At 43.9% G+C, this 9,507-nt stretch overlaps 1 long non-coding RNA gene across 1 annotated transcript; it reads right to left on the bottom strand.

The window, feature by feature from the left end:
• Positions 1-1,372: 1,372 nt before the first annotated feature.
• Positions 1,373-6,692, bottom strand: LOC307032338. Its single transcript, XR_013806228.1, has 3 exons — positions 6,629-6,692; positions 5,341-5,996; positions 1,373-2,323 (listed from the first exon to the last, which is right to left on the bottom strand). It is a non-coding gene; the product is annotated as an uncharacterized lncRNA (long non-coding RNA).
• Between the last annotated feature and the right edge of the window lie 2,815 nt (positions 6,693-9,507).

The raw sequence follows: 9,507 nt of genomic DNA on the forward strand, positions 1-9,507 counted from the left end.
CTAGGTACTGATAACATCCCCTTCACATCTTTCCTTTTACCTTGAGATCAATTCTTCATTGATGCCATGAAAAAGTGGTTAGGAAAAGCAAGATGGCTTTAGAAAAGATAAAAAGAAGATATTTCGAATCAAAAATGTGTTATGTATAATAAATGAGAGGCTACGCCTCCAAAATAGTATAGTTTACAAATGCTGTTTTACTTTAATACATTAATTATAAGCAAACAAGTTATTTTTTTATAAATCAGGTGTCCATCTACTGCATTAAAAATAAATAAATTAGAAGAATTAAAGTAGCCTAAATGAAAACTAAAGATAATGTATATAATGTTACTCCCAAAGCATGCTACTCAACGACAAACATTGTAATTAATGGAGACAAAGGAGACATGCAGAGTATCTCAATCCAGGATGTTATCGTTATATGTGTGTTAATGTGCAATGCATGTTTGCAAAAGGAGCAACATTTCTTGAATTCTCTTTGTTCATTTATTAACTCTCCTTTTCTATTCACATTCATAAGGTCTGTTATTTCTGAAACTTGTGTGTTAAATATAACTATAATCCTCAATAAAAGCATTCAGCTTCACTTTGGGCTTATTGTGAGAAAAGCAACATTTACAACATAGTAAGAGTGTATCATTATGTGTATTTTCAGATTTGAAAGGAAGTGAGAATGACCTCACATGCTCCTCAGGGGTCAGGTAACAGTTTTTGGGGGAAGGGGTTTCAATTAATCTAACGGCTACCAAGTGTCTTCTCGATGGGAAAAACCTCAAGAAAAACTTTTGACCATGGTTTGTCAGTAAACCAATTCAAAGCAAATACAAAAACAAACAACAAGTTGAACCTTTCAGTAAGTACAAGAAGGCACCCTCATTTATTTTAATTGAACCCCCCCCCCCCCCCCCCGAAATATGACTGGTTACGATCATCCAGACTGTTAGATTTACATAATGCCACTGCTCAGACTTTGCAGAGTAAGTCACCCACTCCCCTCATTCTGCCCACTCGTAGTCCTCACTCTCCACTATCTGTGTCTGCGGTTTGGCCTCAAACCTCACCCAGCGCTGAGCTCTAATTACTGACATTTCTCCTGAGAGGTGCTACTGCATTGTGGGTGTTTCAGCACCTTTCATTCTATCAGTGGGAGCACTTGGAAAGGTCACACTCCACATCACATTCTGTCTTGTGAATCAATGAGCCAACCTTCGCCTGATGTGTGTGCACGCGTAGATCTGCATGTGTGGTGGACATGTATCTCAGCGTGTAAGGGTTTTATTTTGGGGGGAGGGTCATCACTGAAACATCCCATTTTCAAATGGATTTAAGTTGATAAGTATTTATTTATTTAATCTTTTATTTGGCAGGGACAATGCACAGTGATGAACACTTAAAACATACAAAATGTGTCAAGCGTAACAGTGCCAGATTTAGCTTTGAGCTCATTTCCATCCGTTCCTCACATAAAACATTTAAGAAAATTACATTTTACAAACATAGCAAAAACAAAATACATGATATGCAAAAAGTGCAAAAGAGCAAGAGTAGCATACACAAGTATTTACCACATGGCAGTACAATATAGCAGCTACGACATATAAAGTGCAAGAGAAGATAAAAGAGCTACCTAAAGTGCAAGAGGAGATACCCCTGTATTGAAGTGCATTTAGTGGTGATTGAAGGTCTGTTTGTTTCTCAACCATTCTTTAAAGTGGACCTATCATGCTATATTTGAAAAATATATTGTAGGGCCATACCTATATAAAACATGTCTGTGAAGTTTTTTTTCAAAATACCAAACAGATCATGCATTTTAACCATGCCTCATTTCGCTCTATTTGCTCTTTTCCAGCCCTGTTTTTGCAAGGGCTGATTCTGTGACGTAGCTTTAATGCAAATGAGCTGCAGCCCCCCTGCAGAAGAGGGCGGCGAGGCACGGCCCCGGCACGAGCGTATGCGAATTTGTAAAACGTATGCTAATATTGTTCATGAAAATAAATACTGGTGTATATTTTATGCAATCTTTCATTTCATTCTGTCATTGTACATGGCATTACTATTATATTATATACTACACAGCAATGGTATAACACACCCATTTGTTGATGAAAAAAAAAAAAAACACACTGAAATCTGCATATACTTTACCCATCAAACATGAATAATCATGACACATTTTATATAAACTGTCGGAACTTTATTGTCAAAATCAACGGTTCATTGAACCCATAAAAAATACAGTACGCAGCTTCGGTGGGTCAGTCTGACATGCAGAATCTATCATCACAGGTTTTCCGCTGATAGTATGTGAGGTGCTGGCCTGTATAGAAGAAACATAGTTAGAACAAAATCATCTCAATTTAGTATTCAGGATGAGAAAATACTATTTGGATAATTATAATCTGAAATCCCAAAAGATGGCGGCTAACACTGTCTATTTAGCAAAGCTGATGTGTTGGAAAGGGGCTGAGCTCAGTAGACAGACTGTAATGAGTGCTAGCCGCTAATTAGCCAAGTCCCATCAACGGAGCTGTGCATCGTTGAGTTTTCCCCCCCTCCTTGCAACAATTGCGCACACATACACACACTGTTGTATCCTAACAGTCGTGCACACACACACATATGTACATGGGCGTAGGAAGCATCCTCAATGTGGGTGGGACAATTTGACGAGGGGTGTGGGCAGGTGGTGGACCTCACCTCCTGAAGATTTTTTTTAAATGTTGAAGTTAAATGCATCCATCTGGACTTTGAGAGCAAAGTTAGGAACTAAATATATGGATACAGCTCTCAACAATACCCATGTGAAACAGTACTGTTTAAGACAGACTTACTTTTTCTTTATGCATATTTTACACATCACTCCCCTTTAAACTGTATTTTTGTTTTACTGTCCTTGTTAGGATTATGTTTTAAACAGGACCCAGGCGCAGGCAATGACTGAAGATGTTTAAATTGTTTATTGTTCGTAGACTCAGGCAGGTTTGGAGATTATGGAGGTCCGGAATGGAGATAGGCAGTTCAGGCTGGACTGAGAACAAGTCAGGCAGGCATGGTGAAGGAAGAAGCAGGCAGGTTGGCTGGAAGCTCTGGTGGTCGATGGCTGAGGGATCGCACACTGGTGTAGAAAATAATCTGGCGGTGAGTTGCTTGGAGACTGGAGTAGATATGCTTTGTCGTGATTGGATTGATGAGGGACAGCTGAGTCGGTCGGCCAGGTGAGTGCAATCAGGCTGCTGCCTGCAAGGGAAACCACACCCCCTCCACACACACACACACACACACACAGGGGAACAAACAGCGACACACAGGGACACAGTTTGGGCCGTGACAGTACCCCCCCCCCCCTCAACGGGAGCCTCCAAGCGAACCACCAAGCTTGTCTGGGTGGTCTCTGTGAAAGTCCCGAATGAGAGAGGGACCTAGAATGAGCTTGCGGGACACCCAGCTCCTCTCCTCAGGACCATAACCCTCCCAATCGACCAGATACTGGCACCCACGGCCCCGGCGGCGAATGTCCAACAGCCGTTGGACCGTGTAGGCCGGGTGGTCATCAATAACAAGGGTGGGTGGAGGGGAGATGGCTGGAGGGCACAAAGGGCTGGAAAACACTGGTTTCAACTGGGACACATGAAAGGTGGGGTGAATTCTCATGGAGCGAGGCAGCTTGAGTCTAACAGCAGATGGATTGATTATGCACTCGATCACATAGGGGCCAATGAAGCGTGGTTTCAACAAAGCCAAACTTTTTGACCTGGTTGGAACTGGGGAGCTGCGGTCCGGTAGTGGTTTGCAATATGCCGATTGCGTTCAGCGGAGCGGAGAAGGACAGAGCGGGCATCCTTCCAGATCCTCCGACAACGACGGAGACGGGCTTGGACAGAGGGAACTGCGATCTCGTCCTCTTGGGCTGGGAACAAAGGGGGTTGATATCCAAGAACATTCAAATGGGGACATACCGGTGGCAGCACTGGACAGTGAGTTATGAGCGTATTCAATCCAGGGCAGATGTAAGCTCCAGGAGGTGGGATTCCGGGAGGTGACACAGCGAAGTGCTCTTTCGGCCTGCCCGTTAGTCTGAGGATGATAGCCTGAGGAGAGACTGACAGATGCTCCAAGTGCTCTAATGCTTTCCATACCTGAGATATGAACTGTGGCCCTCAGTCAGAAACAATGTCTGTTGGAATGCCATGAAGCCGGACCACATGATTGACCAGGAGGTCAGCAGTTCCAGAGGCTGTGGGGAGTTTAGGAAGAGGCACAAAATGAACCGCTTTGGAAAAGCGATCGACAATAGTGAGAATGGTTGAGTTACCCTGTGAAACCGTGAGGCCGATAACAAAATCTAGGCCGATGTTACTCCAGAGACGACTAGGGATAGGAGCCTGGTGTGAAGACTTGCTACGGGCGCAAACAGTGCAGGCCAGCAAAAAGGCTCGAGAGTCCGCTTCCATGGAAGGCCACCAGAAGTGTCGTCTCAGGAGGGATAGGGTCCGATTCACACCCGGGTGGCAGGCAAAGCAGGAAGCATGGGCCCATAAGAGAACCTGTGAGCGGACAGAGTCAGGTACGAACAAACGGTTATCTGGACCATTTCCTGGATCTGGATGGTCTCTCTGTGCATTCCTCACTGAGTTCTCAATCTCCCATGTCACAGCGCCCACCACTCTGGTAGCAGGGATTATGGTGTCAGGAACTATGGGGTCCTGATCCACTGCAAACTGCCGGGACAATGCGTCAGTTTTAAGGTTTCTAGAACCAGGTCGGTAGGTAAGGGTGAAGTTGAACCTGCCAAAAAACAATGCCCAGCGTGCCTGACGGGAGTTTAGTCGTTTGGCAGTTTGTATGTAGACTAGGTTCCTGTGGTCTGTCCACACAATGAATGGATGTACAGAGCCTTCCAGCCAGTGCTTCCATTCTTCCAGCGCAAGCTTTACAGCAAGCAGCTCCCTGTTGCCAACATCATAGTTGCGCTCAGGGGTTGTCAGTCGTCGGGAAAAAAAAGCACAAGGGTGAAGCTTTTGATTGGAGACTGAGCGTTGTGATAGAACAGCCCCCACACCAGTGTTGCATGCATCAACCTCAACAATAAACTGAAGAGATGGGTCAGGATTCGTAAGAATAGGGGCCGAGGTGAAACATCTCTTCTGCTCAGAGAAGGCAGCCTCAGCCTGAGTAGTCCACGAGAAGAGGGTTGCTGGGGAGGTGAGTTGGTTGCCCAGGCTAGGGCGCTACCTGTGATTAAGCCTATCATATAACAAATCTTAGCTCTGTCATTAGCATAAGTAGACGGCTGCTGCTCAAATACAAGAGAACACTGCATTAAGAAAGACTTACATGTCCATAAGGCACCTGTGTACCACTCTGGAGTGGGAAAATTTGGCTCATGTGAAGGGAGAGCGGGCTGGGCTGGAACCGGTGCTAACTCTTGTGGGGGAGCTGGATCATCAGGAGCAGGCGGAGCAAGATGATTTGAAACCAGGTTGAGGTGATGTCCCATCTGTGCTACGTTGACTGCTAATGATGCAAGATTATCCATAACCTCTCTGAGCATCTGGTCATGCCGGCCCATGAGGACGCCTTGGTTGGAGAGAGCCTCACGAATTGGGTCCGAGCCTGCTGGGTCCATGGTGGCTAGATTGTTCTGTTAGGATTATTTTTTAAACAGGACCCAGGCGCAGGCAATGACTGAAGATGTTTAAATTGTTTATTGTTCGGAGACTCAGGCAGGTTTGGAGAGTATGGAGGTCCGGAATGGAGTTAGGCTGGACTGAGAACAAGGCAGGTAGGCATGGTGAAGGAAGAAGCAGGTAGGTTGGCTGGAACTTCTGGTGGTCGATGGCTGAGGGATCGCACACTGGTGTAGAACACAATCTGGCGGTGAGTTGCTGGGAGACTGGAGTAGATATGCTGTGTCCTGATTGGATTGACGAGTGACAGCTGAGGCCAGGTGAGTGCAATCAGGCTGCTGCCTGCAAGGGAAACCACACCCCCTCCACACACACACACACACACACACACACACACACACACACACACACACACACACACACACACACACACACACACACACACACACACACACACACACACACACACACACACACACACACACACACACACACACACACCGTGACTTCACTCAAGTGTGTGTTTACGTTCTCTCAACGTATTCACTATACTAACACAGAAACATAATGAACATCTGCATCAACATCCAAACAATAATCATGTCTATTGCATTGCTATTCCAGACCAGTTTCATCTTGTACATTCAATATGAATTTGTTGCTCCGATACACAGTCAGCCAATCATGTCTACCGAACATTGTCACATTAACCAAATCAATTATGTATCTCTTTTAACTTATTTATTTATTTATCTATTAACTATACACGAGCAGTCCGGGCTCTTTAGACCGGCTCATATTTCTACTCTCCCGCCTCACGGTCGCTCAAGCTAACTAGGCCACCAGTGCTAACTACTGGCTAGCCATTTTCAATACGTTACGTTTGCTGAACAAGTAACGTTCATAAACACGACTACATAAAGTGCAACTGGGATCATAAACTCACACATAACATATTCACCCATCAATTACACATTCCAACTCTCCGTTCTTACCTGCAAAGAGCAAAAATATGTATCTTATTATCACAGTTCGCCACACACACACACACACCGTGACTTCACTCAAGTGTGTGTTTACGTTCTCGGAACGTATTCACGCGAGACTTCTCTTTGTCCCCGAACACAGTGTAGCAAACGCGCCCTCTGCTGGTCGGAGTTAGACACTACATACTGCTAGATAACACTACATTTTTCAAACAATAAACCAACCATTCCTTATCAGAAAACACACAGACAAAACTCACCACACTCTGAACATGAGCTGTATTAAATGCAAATCATGTTAACCATGTAATTACTAATAATGTAGGTATATAAACCCACTGATGGCTCTGTATGCCACACTCTCCCCCCAATAATAAATGTCTCCAGACATTTCAGATACCCAAAGTGTACCTTTTCACACATTGAATGTTCACACTGAAAACATGGTATTACTTATTTTAAAGTGGCACTTGACATTCAATTCAATTAGTACCCATTTATCCAAGTATCTGACCCATTTAGACCTATACCACTAAACATCAGTTACAGTACTCTGGATCCCAATCAGATCAACTCTCAAATGTAACAGAACTCATATCGGCCTCGGTCCTTTTAGTCTTTTACCAGTCTCTTCTTTTGTACAGTATCAGTGCAATATGTTTTCCCGGAATTGTCTCTCCTTCACAGTCTGGGAAGTTTGGGAACACTGAAAAAGCAACGCAACTCTGGCACACTGGTAGATTGCTTTCACTTCTCTTTTCTCTGTAGAAGAGAGACATTGAATTGGTACAAGAAGTTAAACAACACCTAGATTTCATTCCCATGAATAACACTAAAACCCAAAACATTTACACAGCTGATTTACAGTAGACGGTGACCTTGACGCTTCCCACTGACCCTTACCTCTCAGTGGGAAAGAGCAAGGCATCTTAATCCTCAAATTCCTTGCAATACTTTGGGATAACATTAAATATCTCAGGACTTATTTAACAGGTATTACACTTTATTCAAATGTAAATGCAACACTTTCACGTTTTTGAATGATGGGGTTGTCCTTTTCCATTTCCGATATAGAGGACATTATCTTGATTAGTGCTTTTCACCCCATGTCGTTGAAGTGAATGTCTCATTATCGTTGTTTTTAAAATGTATCTTGTATTTTGCTTTTACAAAAACAGCAACCACCGCTGCATCGTTAATCACATTTTGGACCAGATTCAAGGTGTATTTCTAGTAGGTCTGACCTTGCTAACGTGTAGGCCTACTCTGATCTCCACTTTAAACTTCACAGAACCAAGCTATGCTCAAAGAAGATGAATTAGCTGCATTCAAAATCACTTTCCTCCAATCAACTTTGAAATCCATCACCAACGCTGATTCCCATTTAGACTTAACTGTCTGTATTCTGTCATCAGACGAGTGCATAATATCCGCATGCATTTTTTTTTTAATGAAGCCATTCTTGAGCAACCCTCTGTTGTAAAATAACAAATAATGAACCTTGTAACCTTGTTACTTGCTAAAATTCCAAGGGGTAATGGGCTCGTTATGGTTACGAACCATGACATGCTCGTTTCTGCCATTTATATGGTGTGTGTCTGTGTGTGTGTAGGGGGGGTTGTGGTGCAGTTGATGTATTTTGTGTGTTTGTAGGTGTCTTTGTGTGTGTGTGTGTGTGTGTGTGTGTGTGTGTGTGTGTGTGTGTGTGTGTGTGTGTGTGTGTGTGTGTGTGTGTGTGTGTGTGTGTGTGTGTGTGTGTGTGTGTGTGTGTGTGTGTGTGTGTGTGTGTGTGTGTGTGTGTGTGTGTGTGTGTGTGTGTGTGTGTGTGTGTGTGTGTGTGTGTGTGTGTGTGTGTGTGTGTGTGTGTGTGTGTGTGTGTGTGAGTGTGTGTGTGTGTGTGTGTCTCGAATATTTTTCAAGGCAAAGATAGGTTAAACCCACTGCAGCCTTGCACTTCACCAGGAGAGGTCGCTGTAACTGAAGCTTCGAGAAGTGAACCTATTTCCGACACAATTGTCCAAGTGGTTCGACGCTTCATTCAAAGCTTCATTTTGCCATCACTAGTTCTAGCTAATGATATGACTACCTGCTTATTAAAAGACACCGTGACCTAAACAATAAGTGTCGCTATGCAACCTGGTGAGGCCACAAAGTATAGCGCAGCATTATGCATTTGTTTACATGCCTACCGGAACCCCGAGGCATTATCAACAGATCAACGCACAATCAACCCACACAGCACATCTCTTTCTCCACATTAAGTGTTACACATTAGAATGGACTACTCTTGTCTGTCACATACTCTTCTTTTCTGTCACATAAGTGGCACAACTGAAGCGGTATTGCGCTAAAGGGAAATGATTTTGACCGGACATTTTGACCGAAGAGATTTAGATTTGCTTGCTAACGGGAACTCTGACGTCGCCATTGTGTGTGCTTCGCGGATGCGCTCGGCTACTCGGGTCTGCTCGGTCAGCTTCTGGATGAGGAGGCATTCCTTCGACCAACTTACAGTAGATAACATTACAAACATTTTTAACAGGGGCCATAATAGCCTAAATAATGTTTGTTTTGGCAGTTATAGCTGCATGTAATGTTTTCTACTTTTTTACATCTGGGAAGGCATTTGCCTTCATCAGATGGAAAGTGTCTTGACAAACAACTTAAGTATTTATTATAGCTATACAGGGCATGCAAGCGAGCAAACACAAACAAGTGAAATGAAGAATACAATCGAAATTGTAATATTGTGGTGGTTCATCTTATAATTCAGTCTAGAGAATGCACCAGACAGCATCTAAGACCTGCAAAAATCTAAATGTTCTAGGGGGAGGGCCCCCAAACCCCTCGTGCGTCATTTCGTCCGCACGCATTTTTCAGGGCAATCT

Source organism: Notothenia rossii, assembly GCF_949606895.1.
Source record: "Notothenia rossii genome assembly, chromosome: 1".
Taxonomy (NCBI): Eukaryota; Metazoa; Chordata; class Actinopteri; order Perciformes; family Nototheniidae; genus Notothenia; species Notothenia rossii.